The sequence below is a fragment of the Rhagoletis zephyria genome, unplaced genomic scaffold (assembly GCF_001687245.7).
Source record: "Rhagoletis zephyria isolate East Lansing unplaced genomic scaffold, Rhagoletis_zephyria_1.1 Rzeph_scaffold_00288, whole genome shotgun sequence".
NCBI lineage: Eukaryota > Metazoa > Arthropoda > Insecta > Diptera > Tephritidae > Rhagoletis > Rhagoletis zephyria.
The window spans coordinates 319,663-321,972 of NW_016157372.1; the positions used below are offsets into that span (position 1 = coordinate 319,663).

Below are 2,310 nucleotides of genomic sequence, written 5' to 3' on the forward strand. Positions count from 1 at the left end.
TATAACATACGAAATGGCCGAATATTTTGAAAATCGGAGAATAACCACGCCCACATCCCATATAACGGTAATTTAGAGAAATACGAAATCTTCGATAAATCAGTAAATATTAAAGCTAATTTATTAAAAATTGATGCTTCCAACATTTCTTTACCAAGAAATACGGTTATGATAAAGTTTTGGAAAATGGGCGTGGCACCGCCCACTTATGATCACATATATGTATCTCGGTAACCGTTCTACAAATTTGTACCAAACTTGGTGTGGTTATTGTGCTTGCCACATAGAAGAACAACGTTGAAAATTATTGAAATCGGACTAAAATTACGACCGCTTTTCATATAACGGTAAATTTCGAAAATGCTTGAAACTTCAATATTTCAAAATTTAAGGACGCTAATTTACTCAAAATTGATACACCCGGCTTACCATGTAGCGGTAGCTTTCGGAAAGGTGAAAAACATATATGTATTTAATACTTGCGCCGGGTATTTAATGTTCGGCTCCGCCCGAACTTAGACTTTCTTACTTGTTTTAATTGCCTTTGAAGATATCGTTGAACTCCTAAATAAACAAAAACACATACACTTCTGTTTATACGCAGATGACCTCTATGTAATGTGCAATAAAAAAGATCCGAATGACATTCGATCTATTTTTCAAGACGTTTTAAAAAATATCCATACGTGGTCCAAAGGGTCTGGCGCTAAACTTTCCTTACAAAAACGTAAACATTTCTATGCCTGCAGAAAGTTAAATTTTAGCTTGTAAATTGTTAATTGTAGAGCAGATATTAAAGTTAACAATACAGCAATTGAAAATACAGACAGCCTAAAGATATTAGGGTTGTACTTTGATAAAAGAAATACATTTAATCAGCATTGTATTTACATTAAGCAAGAGCTCGCCTCCAGACTCAATGTATTAAAATATCTTTCTTCCAATAAATCTCATATCCACACTAACACACTCCTAAATTTTACAAAGCTTACCATCCTCTCAAAAATTGACTATGGATTGCAAATTTATGGCAAGGCATCCAAATCATCACTTACCAAAATCATGGGCGTATATCATGCTGCGATTCGTATAAGCCTGAGAGCTTTTCGATCAACTCCTATCAAAAATCTTCTAGCCGAAGGTGGTTTTTTTTCATTAGAAGAATGTGTTGTCTACGTTAGGACTCGTTCTGTTAACATGCTATGTTGCAAACGAAACTCAATTCTGAATAAAGAAATAAAGCTTTTGAAAACCCGGAAAGGTACTCTAACCATGAAATATGGGCTTGCGGAGATGATCGACATTCTGACATAAACCCAAAAATGGGCATTAAAAAATAACAATAGACATTTCGCTCCGCCTTGGATGCTTTCTCCTGAATTATTTCTAAACACACTTGAAGCATATCCCAAAGACTCAACCAGCCCACATATCTACAAAAAAGTTTTTTAAGAATCAGCTGCCCCACTAAAAGCTAATCATTGGAAATTTTTGTATACGGATGGCTCTAAAAACAGTAATGGTACGTCTTTTGCAGTGGTGTTTGAAAATGGTGAGGTAATATCAAATGGTATTTTACTAGAGCAAGCAACATCTTTCGAGGCTGAAGTTCAAGCTGTCCTAAATGCCCTGCAATATGCCACCAAAAAAAGTTGTAAATTTGTCATTTGCACAGACTGCAAAGCTATAGTCCATCACAACCATTAGGACCTACCTAATAAATTTCCAAAAAAAAGTGAAACTCATGTGGATCCCAGGACATGTCGACATAATAGGAAACGAGTTAGCAGATACAGCAGCCAAAACTGCTTAGATAGATAGATAGAGAAGGTGCAAATTTTTGGAACGTAAAATTGTTTGGCTGAAAAGTAAATCCATGGAATATCACCACATTGCGATTAACATTTGAACAAGAGTTAACAGCAAAAAACGTATATATTCTGTTATGATAATGTTATGTTATGTTGCAAGTGCCTGGCTGTGTTGCTAGGTTGCTGTTGAATGCAGAAACATATTCATGTATATGTTTTTATAAAATTAAATAAATTAAAAGTTAAATTATATGAATTGTACTTTTATATCAGTTAGCATTTCGGATCTTCATATACATATGCATGACCATTTGTTAAGTATAATTTATTGAGTAGTTAATATTGCTTTAACGACATAAAAAAAATCCAAAAACTCAAAAAGCATGTGTTCAAGTTCGCTTCTTGTACGAGTATATAGTATATGTATATATAAATATATATAATATATGTATATAGTAGGTAGTAAAAATGCATGTTAGTTGAAAAGAATTTTAAAATT

At 33.5% G+C, this 2,310-nt stretch overlaps 1 long non-coding RNA gene across 1 annotated transcript in view; it reads left to right on the forward strand.

The window, feature by feature from the left end:
- LOC108358721 (uncharacterized) overlaps positions 1–2,063 on the forward strand; it is an 18,576-nt gene extending 16,513 nt beyond the window's left edge. The window contains exon 2 of the long non-coding RNA XR_001846822.1: positions 1,831–2,063. This is a non-coding gene — a long non-coding RNA (uncharacterized LOC108358721). The remainder of the gene's footprint in view (positions 1–1,830) is intronic.
- Positions 2,064–2,310: the final 247 nt, after the last annotated feature.